The 10,463-nt window shown below is 32.3% G+C and overlaps 1 protein-coding gene across 3 annotated transcripts in view; it reads right to left on the reverse strand.

Moving 5' to 3' along the window:
* The window catches only part of LOC105339440 (retinoic acid receptor beta), a 33,833-nt gene extending 24,722 nt beyond the window's left edge, over window positions 1-9,111 (reverse strand). Inside the window, exons 1-2 of one of the 3 annotated variants that reach the window (XM_066077341.1) lie at window positions 8,976-9,111; window positions 8,206-8,423 (exon numbers count right to left, since the gene is read on the reverse strand). The gene's annotated coding sequence lies outside the window, so the exon portion shown is untranslated. Of the gene's footprint in view, window positions 1-1,635; window positions 1,820-8,205; window positions 8,424-8,975 lie in introns of those variants that run through there. The other 2 variants (XM_020071868.3, XM_066077340.1) reach the window with 2 other exon arrangements.
* Between the last annotated feature and the right edge of the window lie 1,352 nt (window positions 9,112-10,463).

A 10,463-nucleotide genomic window follows, 5' to 3' on the forward strand; every position in this document is an offset into this window, starting at 1 on the left:
TAAGGACAAATCAATTTGTTTTTTTTTTCTCATTCATTTCTTTATTTTAAAAAAATCAGAAAATACATAATGGTACTGTTGTGCAAAAGAATGAGGCCGACTCAACATATATAATTCAATCTACGTAACCAATTTATAGGGACTCTAGATGAATCTGATACTCTCATCTTCGCTAGCCAAGGGTTTCTGATCCACACTGCTTCTATTCTCGTGAGAAGCGGTGCGGATCAGAAACCCTTGGCTAGCGAAGATGTCCTCCAATGAGAAAGGGAAATTTTCTTCACAAAAGTATAGAGGAGCCAATCAGAATATGGCAAATGACAGAGTCACAGTAAGTAAGTCAAAATAACATAAAGTAAGCTTATGTGAGGCTTCCAATATGGATAAGGTGTATCATTCAATAATTTACTTGACCCCCCCCCCCAAAAAAAAACTCTCAGTGGTTATTTAAGCAAGAGTGAGAGAGGAGAAAGAAGCACCTGAAGATGCTGAAAAGCCCAGATAATCTGTAAGTAGTGTTTTCTGTTGAATTATAATTAGGTTTTTATAAATGATATGCTAGTCTAAGGTAAAGAAAATCATATTTTCATGGCTTTAAGTTTGCTGATTTGTTTCAAACAATATAGTTATGACAAAACTTAGTTATAACCTACAGATTTATGGTAGTTCAATATGCGTAGCAGGCCATTTCACATTAAAAAAATTAAACAAGCATTAATGTGACTTAAAAGTTTTTCTTGATTTGTGTGCTAGATCAAAGAATTAGCAAATTTCTAATCAATTTATAGGTTTTAATCAACTCAAATCTATATAGGCTATCTCACTATGGAGTCCAAGACAAATTCATCATACATCACCTTTTCTTTTCAGCCATTAAGCCATTCTTAAAATTACAAAATCTCAATTAACACAATATTCTATTCACTAAAAAGATGTATTAGAGGAAATGTCATCAATTTTCTTTAAATTACAACAACACACATAACCACTCTATGTATGCAGGACTAAAATAAACTGAAATAAAACATCCTGAAGCCCTGGCCAGATATGACCTTAGCCGAGAAAGTTTTCAAGCCCTAAATGATTTCCTCTTTTCCGGTCAAGATGAAATAAGCAAGCGAGCGTAGGGACATAATGAACATCACAGGAAGCCCACTGTGGCTCTCTCTTCCTTTATTCTTTTCCAGCAGGAAAACTCATTCTCAGTCAATAATTTTACACATGATTATATTTGCACTGTTGCAGACTAAGGTTGATTGCTTGTTTTTCCCACCATTCTATCAAATTTATCAGAACTGTCATTAAAATAATCATTCTTTTTAGCTCATTATCAGCTAAGGATCAAGTACAGCACTTTCATATTAAGAATTCTTACCATAAAAAGGTTTATATAGACTACAGCAGAGTCATATTACAGTCACTGATAATGCCGGCAAGATAATAAACATTACAAGGTAAATCTATCAGCTGCAATTAGAGCTTCTCCATCATGCTGCATTATAACGCATCTTCATTCACTCGAATGCAAGTGGTATACAAATCAGATATTAGTGCATGCACTTTTACTGTACATATGTTAGCCTTTTGGCCATCGTGAGCTGTACTACATATAACTATATCATTTGCTAGATTTACCTATATCATTGCCGTCTCTGTCTGTGCATTAAACATGTACTATCCTTGGAATGATCTGGGGTAATCCGTTCCAAATAAAGAAGGGAGCTGTAACACTTGTATCACAACAGAAACAGAACAGTCAAGGTATAGTATTAAAAACTGGAGACAAGACTCACAAATGTCTACAACACTTTCCCACAATTAAAATCTCTACGGTAAATATACCTAAACTACTTGATAAAGTTGTAGTGAACAGTGTGGGATGTTTAGAAGTTGGTCACACTGTGTGGATTTTGAAGGTCATCTGCCCTAGCCTGACCGCTGGATGACCCCCGCTTATTACATCATAGAGCCAGAGCATTGATCTGATCCAGTCTAGCATGCTCACTAGGTTGAAATTGCTGTCCTATATTCAGTGAGGGGCCATTAATGGGGGAAAAGGGAACTACAGAAAAACAAAGAGAAAAAAAGTTTAGTACTCCAAAGCTGTACATAGGCACAGTGTATTTCATTATACATGGAGCTTCGATCTTGTTGTTATCTTAACAAATATTTCTCTAAATCCACTTAATAAAAAATGTTACTTTATAATCTCCAGAATGATAATGCATGTTTCTGAGAGCATGAATTTTGAAGCAAAGAAGTCATGAATTCTTAACCAGTTAATCATAAAACAATTGCTTTTTTCAATTATTTTTTTTTAGTGAATTCATGCACCTGAAAATTTTGCTTCATTGTTTTTCAAAGGGAAATTCATGCAAGCATGTAATGTATGAATGATCTCCATTAATTTACTCATTGATATATTATTTAGAGATTATTCTTGCCGTACAAATGCATTAACATCAATAGAGTCTGCAGTCATTGAACACATTTTCAATTAAAAACTCAAGACAAAACCAGACATTGTGAATTTGCAAATTGATAAATATTAAAGTAATTATATTTATTCATATATATATAAACATTTTTGTAACTTTTCTGATCTTCAAACTAGGACTGCAAGGTTTAAAAACTTTCATAGAACAGATTAAATTGTTTATTTATACATATATAGTGTTTTATATCGAACATTCTTAAAATTTTAGAATAATCAATACAGGATAAATATTTGCACTGAAGTCTTGATGTATGAATAAACAAAAAATAATCGTATCACAATCGTTTTCCCATTTCCATTAATTGTCCGGATTTTCTCACTTCACACATACAAAGTGACACTGGCTCGTTCTAACTGCTCAATAAGTAGCTCATTTTTTCTATTGACTATTGGAATAAGATCAAGCATATGTAGAATCTCCAAGTTTTTTATTTTTATAACAAATTATATTTATTTCCTCAAGCTTTCCAATACAATTAGATTCAGACAACAATGGATTTGATAATTAAAAAAAGCAAACTCTATTGTTTATAAAGAAACAATTCTTAATATTATATCATTCTCTTAATTGTATAAATATTTACCCTATACTGATCTGATTACAATAGTAAATGAATTTTTTTACAACCTTTAAATATTTGCAGGAAAAAGAAATTTGGATCATATCATATTCTTTGTAAATTTACAGAGACTTACCCCTGTAGTACAAAAGGATTCAGTAATGACTTCTTGACTCAATAATTTAACACAACAATGTTTCAATAAATAGTTTCTTTAATGATAACAGTTACATATTACATCTGTTTCAGAATCTGTTGCCCAGAATTTGAATTTTAAATTTTTTTTAAATTAATAACTATATGAGTTGCTTTGCACTTTTATAAACGTACTATTTTTAGATGAAATAAACGGTCATTGACATGTAGTAGCTTGCAAGGAATGGCCATCAATAAACAGTTAGCAATACTATATGTACTAAACCTGAGAGAGATTCAAATTATAAGAAATGTTTTTGAAGGACTTAGTTAATTTCAAAATTAGTTCCATATGCTACAGTAACGCCATCTAAAATATTTGAATAATACAAGACAATTCATGTTGAATCTGGCATCGAATCACATAAACCCCTTCAATTATCCTTGAGTTACTATTACCTGCAAGCTTAAACAGGGAATGAATTATATGGCAATCCCCAACAAGCCCACACAGCATATTGTAAGATATGTCCAATGATGTGTCCCCATTATCCCTTTGATAAAAATCTCATTTCCTTTCCAAACAGGATTAACTTGTAGTCAAATTCATGGATGTCATTAAACTCCTTTGAACAATTTCTAAGACATTTCTGTAGCCGTGACTGACTGGGGCAGGAGACAAAGCCAAGGATCAGAATCAGTACATGACCCTCTGTGATAAAAACGGTCTATAATAACCCCAACAGAACAATAACGCTTTTTCACAATACCTTTCTATTATCATATATCTAAGGTTTTCTATAAGAACATCTTTTTAAAAGTTTTAATTTACATTCGATTCTACAAACTGACAATTTACCGGAATATGATAAAAATACCTCGGAACATTTTCAATAAAAAACTTTTAAAAGCACAGAATTATATTTAATAAAATCAACACTGTTACCTTAGCAAGTACATGTATAAAGACAATTACAAAAAAGAACAACATATAATTGATTTTAAAATTTCATTACGAATGTAGACAATTCTCCAATATTACTGTAGTATCACATGTTTACCAGTATACAGGCCAATTTTTATTGATTGCTCAATAATTTTAAAGGTTTGTTGAGACTATATTTCATTTCTAGGAAACTTTTTTAGGCAATAATTGTTTATGCTTTGTGTTCACTAACCCTGAGTGTCTATGATTTTATCAACGTACATTCTGTCTTTTTTGGCAACAAGTTTTTTTCCCCCTATTTTTTTTTTTTCTTAAAAAACTTTCAAAAATCATATCATACAGTAAAACTCGTTTACTAACAACATGGATATAGCAAAATCTTGGATTAACTACCGGTAAGTTTTGTAGCAAAATCTCAGATAAATGAAGTTTTCTAGGGCCCCCAACAAAATTATTAACAAATCCTCATAGAATTTGACAAATGAAACAAATTTGGTTATAATGAATAATAACAGAATTAATTTTGAGCCTTGCTGAGCTTAAAAATAAAGAAATCTTATATAACAAATTGTTTTAAATTATTAAAAATTAGTAGCACTAATTAATATAATTGTGTGATTGAATTTACTTTCACTCATATTTTTCAATTTACAATCTGATTAACTTAGGTTTCCAAAAATGTGATTTTAATGTGTTTTAATTTAAGTGTAAAAAAAAAAAGCAAGTCCAATGGTCCTTAGAAAATCGCTATAACTGAAAAAGTACTATATTTAGCGTGTACGATATTTGGTGGAATATGATTTTGTAACAACGTTAGCATGGATTTGTTTTCTTTATTTCTGAACATACCTCAGTTTATCTACTTATATCTTTTACATTTGACGATGTACTTGATTTAGCAGACCCCGTTTTCTGCCAAAAATGCTAATTAAATTCAATCTTAAAAATTATATTTTCCAGCAGAAAAAGAGTTTATTCTTAAAAACTATGTCAAATTGTACTAAATTACCAGGGAGCGTCAATTCAAGCAGATTCATTCATACTGCAAATGAGTATTTCTTCAATACATTAATACTCATATAATTACATTCAATTTGTCTGTATAAGTCATAATAGAAGACTGAAATATTAACTCATATTTCTTAATTTGTATTCATGTGGAAAAACTAGTTAAGATGAATAATGAATGCCACCTTATTAATATATTGGCCTCCCCCACCTCATTTAAAAATGTCGTTTATACACCCTCCACCCACTGTCAACCAATGAAATACAGTAATACAATAGAAATATCTGCGTTTATTAGTTGAAATGAGTAGCACAGAAGGTCAAGTAGCTGGGGGAGATGGAGTTCTGCCTGATTCATACTGGGGTGAACAGTCTACAGATAGGATGATTCTCCTCTCTCCTCATGCATATCAAATGGAAACAGATCAATAAACACTCATTTCATACAGGAAAAAAAATGTAATGGATATTGACATACCAAAACTGAGAAAATGAAACAGCTTTCTTTTATGGCTGTAATGATAATAAATCTCTGACTCATTATTCCAAGGGTGTATCTTTTTGAGAGACAAAAATACCAGCTGAAATATATTACTTCTCGTTTTGCCTCTGGCAAAGAAATGTTTGAAATCAGAGGATACATTTACATTGTCTCACTCGTTGAAAAGAAGGATATGTTGTAGTATCAGGTATATTATCCTTTATATGAAGGTACAAGTACAGACTCTATCTGCCGACAAACAAGGAAAAGAATTTCTTCTTTTAACAAGGAACAGAATTTCTTCTATTACATGGCTGTAATATCACTCCTATAGATGGGTGTGAGACAGAGTTCATACTGTCGTTTTAGTGTTTAAAATCCATTATGATGTCATAATCTATTTCATTAAATTTTCCCAATATTCTATTGGTGAAAGTGAATTAGGTAAAAAATGAAACCGATTCTTGGCAGCCAAAGAAATAATATGTAAAGCAATCAGGATATATATTATCTTCAATTTTATGTACTTTTAAAATAGATCTATAAATAGAAAAAACCCATATTCTAACAGAGATTGTTAGAAATACAGCTTACTCCACATATATTGAAATCGCTTAGTTTGAAATTCCGCTTATTTTAAAACAGAAATAAATCCCGTTTTTGCCTCTCATTTTCTTTGCATTGATTTAGCGTCTATAATGAAATTGGCTATTTTGAAATATCGCTTATATTGAAGCCACTGATCGGTCCCCAAAGGTAATAATTAGTTGTTTTTATAACAGTTATACTGAATACTCCCTGGCGGCTGTCGTCACAGTTGGTGACAGTAATTATGCCAGACTGACCGGTTGATATACAAAGGTGTGAATTGATAAGTTCTCATCATGTGTGTTTTTATAAGAATGCGATCGGAGATTATGATGAGGTTTAAGACAGTAACAAAATGAAACTTACAAAACTGATGGATATAGTTTTATTCAAACTTTCAAGGACTAATATTCCATGTAATCTGTTCACTGTATTAGATAAATGATGACCAAATAATTTGTTCGGGTTTGGTTTTCTATGCTTACATCAGGATTGAACTTTCAAAAATAGCGGCTTCACGTCAGTCAATTTTGTTTATATTGAAATAGGAATATATTGAAATAATTTGCATGGTCCCCTCAATTTCAATATATCCGGAGTAGGCTGTATTGATACTTTGTCAGACAGTTAAGGAAATAGTAACTAATTGAACTAATTGAGAGAATGTCAGCAATATTAATACTTTGTCAGACAGTTATTAGGAAATAGTAAGTAATTGAAAATAACAATTTTTTAAATCATGTACGTACTATACCTAAAACTAATATGCTCTAATACATATGTTAAAAAAAAAAAGCTTTAAAAAGCTTAATATTTATTTCCATAAGAGTGATAAAACAATGTCCTTCTCCAGGCCTCATTATTGACAACCTCCTATAAAAGAAGAAAATCAATTTTGGCCCCTTTCTAAAATGTATCAACATTTTTTAGAATGATACTTTAACTCATACATGCATGTATATATAACTACATAAATCAAAGCTTCAATTTTTAATCCAATAGTTCTATGTTTCAAATAAAGGTTCTTTTATTTAATGTCTCAATGAGCTCTTCTGGTAGTCATTGGAAAGAAAATATCTATTTTTTTGAATTAGCTATCCATATTATTACAAACTTACTTTATGGATATACCGTAATGGATATAGCAAAATAACTCCACTGGTCCCTAGGACCTCACTATGTAACCAAGTTAAACTGTTTATAGATATATAGGTGTTATTTTTAAGAGTTAACATAGATGTGAATTTTTTACCCATTCTTATTTATGTCCCTTTGTTAACAAGTGTGTGATTGTCGGTCAATATATCAGGTCTTACTAGCTCAGTGGTTAGAAAGCTGGCACAGTATGCCTGAGGCCCGGGGTTTGAGTCCTGATTGAAACATGACTTTTCACAACCTGTTACATATATTTTCACTCATTGGAAGTACATATACATGTATTATATTTGCTTCCTCAATAAAAAGCTGATTGAAATTAATCTAGCAAGTTTTAAATGCAAAAAGCACTAAAACGGTAGGAAAGGGTTATAGATCCTCATGTCATAGAGGTTAGATTCATGTAAATGTATATTTGCAAAATTAAATGCTAACTGAGGACTTTCAAGGTTTCCTGTGGCATAACATTATTCAACTACAGACCATAGGACAATATATAACTATGAATTCATTATTGTATGCATGACTTAAAAAATTCAAATACCTTTGATGAGTAATTATCTACCATTATTTGCATTCTTACCCCTGGCAAGATATTTTGGTTAAGGTTAAGTTTATAAGTTAAATTTCTTTGTGTTCATTCAAGTAGTTATTCAATCATTTTGATAAGGTTTTTGCTAGTTTTAACCTCTTGGCAAATCTCCATCAAGAAAAAAGGTCGGTCTACACTAATAACTCAAAGAGTTAGTGTGAGCAAACATATGACCAGACAAAACAAGTACTGTGTTAAAAAACACTTCTGTCTGGCCCAAAAGTCAACAAAGTGGTCACTTACCTGGATTAAACAGCCTCGTTGTCGGGTACACAAGGTGAATGCACTGTCCACCCTTACACTTCCTTTCAGTTAGAGAACTGTTTCACTGTTGGCGTGTTCCCCTTAGGGTACCCCACTGCTATATTCACTGACCAGCAGTCATAAAAATTGGCACAATCAAGTTCATACTTCCAGCATATGTTAAATAGTAACAATATCCCGGCTCTCTGCAGGCCTGTCTAGAAAACAAACAGTATTACTGTGTCCATTTATCTATCAGAATAATTTAGGAGTCATTAGCATTCTGAATCCAGTGGCCAGAACCAAGATACTTCTGGGACAGAAGAATACCATCTGGCTCTGAGTTATCATACATGTAGATCAATACCAGAAACTACTGTTATTGTACTCCATTTCTTCACATCCCATATCCTATGCTCCAAAGTTATTGCTTATGGAATTCAGTTCATGAGAATTAAGTTGATTATATCATGTACATGTTGTTACATATTATTTGACAATTTGAAATTTGAGATAATAGTTCAAATAGAAATGCTTGTGTTTTTATCTTTAACTCTGAAATTACGCTTATCAGCAAAAATGGCTTCACATGTAATATCTATAGGAATCTGGAACAAGTTGGTCATTATTTGGACAGAATACACAACTCTGAGAGAGGTGTTTGACCCCTTCCTATCACCAGATATACTAGGTTAATCAGCCACACACGCTTTGTCCTGGACTTTCTATTTACACAGCAATGGGCTGGTTATCGGCTTAGCTGCCATTACCTAACACAAAGGTCCTTGCCCTGACCCCTCAAGCCTTGGCAACCTTTTGGTCCACACTGTCCACTCAGAGGTTCACATGGTGTATAATGTCTCTCTCAATACATCAAACGGCTTGGTCCCCTGTAAGATATTCATATATCAGCTCTTTAGGAAATTACTTCTTGACAACATATATATTGCATGCAATAAAGATGGCTATATATGGATCACTGTCCTATTTACTTCCTTTAGACCACTGATCTGCTTTTCTGAGTGAGAACTAAGCAGCACCTGTTTCATTTAATGATTGCTTTATCTTATATGTTCATATATATGATTTATGAATGCATGCATTAGTAGAACATTCCAGTTAGGGGTCAAAGATTCCACAATTTACTGTATACAAGGTTATTTTTGCCCCATGTTATTTTTGCCCTTCTTCACTTGTTAATGGTTTCGCCCCTTCTTGAATTCACCCAAACGAAGTTGTATTTTAAAGAGAGATTATCTGAGACATTGGAATTCACCCAGCTGACAATGAGGGTGAAAGAGGCAAAAATGAAATGGGAGGCAAATATTTCCCTGTATACAGTTTTCTTGTTCACCATAGCCATCATCTTAAGTTTCTCAATATATATATTGTACTCTGTTCCATGATGTTCATGGATTATTGTTTGCTTACATGTATCTATCCCAAGATTTAAATATTATTACTATTTAAATCCACTAAAGAATGAAAAAAATCACAAGATTTTCTCCAAGGTAACACCTTGTCTTACTGTCAGGCTCAGGTTGCATGAAGAATACAGTTCATAATAACTAGTCTATGGAGATAATAAACTGGTAGAAAATACATGTACTTTTGTGAAATTAGATCATCATCTATTCAGGGGGGGGGGGGCAGGGGGAGAGGGGGGGAGGGGCAGGTCCCCCCCCCTTTTCTCGCAGCAACTAATCTTTTTAAATTTACTTATAAAAAATTGAATTATCATGGAGTTGGCCTCCCTCACTTTTTGGGGGGCATGTAAAAAATTGATATGAAAATAAGGGAAAAAGGGTTGAAATTGAAGTTAAATAGTACGCCCAATTTTCAGATCATTTTCACAATATAAATTCTCATGTAAAGTTTGACATCCCCTACACACATTTGTTGTCTCTCTGTGATCCCTGAAATTTTGTACCAGTAAATTCTTCCAACTTGCTGGCTTACTTCTAACCAATTTCACAGATTTTAAAATCAAAGTCTCTTTGATTTTTTTTTCAAAAGAATGTTCAATGCCCCCTCCCATTTCCAATCCCTTTCCAATCCTCATTATGGCTTCTCTCTGATCCTATATGATACGATTGATGTGTTGTATTGGTATAAAGTTCAATCAAATGTTGGTTTTTTGTTGATAACATTATTTACAAACACATTCAGTCAGTTTATTATGTTTGCTATGAGTTATTTTATCATAGAAATTGAAATGTCTTTACTTTACAATATTTGTTAACAAATGTAAGACTTGA

Source organism: Magallana gigas, chromosome 2 (genome assembly GCF_963853765.1).
Source record: "Magallana gigas chromosome 2, xbMagGiga1.1, whole genome shotgun sequence".
NCBI classification, from domain to species: Eukaryota; Metazoa; Mollusca; class Bivalvia; order Ostreida; family Ostreidae; genus Magallana; species Magallana gigas.